A 577-nucleotide genomic window follows, 5' to 3' on the forward strand; every position below is an offset into this window, starting at 1 on the left:
TGGTACTGCCCGACTCTCAGCTCTACCTCCTCATCTCAGGGAATTTCCTGGGCTCCCCCTGGATGCCCCTCTCTGCTCTGTGTCCTGGAAACTCTCTCAAGACAGTGAGCTGGGGCAACTGCAGGGCTCACCTCATTTTCTCCCCTTCTCAGGGATCACTGTCCTTCATTGCCTGACGTCCATGCCTCAAAAACCATGGTTGCATATATTTTGTACAGTTTTTTCGTTGTTTCAGATGGGATGGTGAATTCAGCCCCTGATATTCTATCTTGGTCAGACGGGAATATTTAACTGGATCTGTATCTTCTCATTTGATCCCAATTCCTTACCTGTATAGTGTATCAATTATATTTTATATATATTATATAATATTGCTCTATTAATAGGAGATGGATGAGTCACATCAAAATGTTTAAGATAAAACATTTCACTGTCTTTTGGAAATACTTTCTCAGTGTCAGTTAAAGGGAAACTGTTAACACAAGTTTGCTTTATCAAGAATCAGGAAGTACTATGAAATCAGCATTAGATTCTAAAAACTGTTGTTATGAGTAGGAGACTATATATTTTAGGTATT

Source organism: Mesoplodon bidens (genome assembly GCF_964165515.1).
Source record: "Mesoplodon bidens genome assembly, chromosome: 13".
Classification (NCBI taxonomy): Eukaryota; Metazoa; Chordata; class Mammalia; order Artiodactyla; family Ziphiidae; genus Mesoplodon; species Mesoplodon bidens.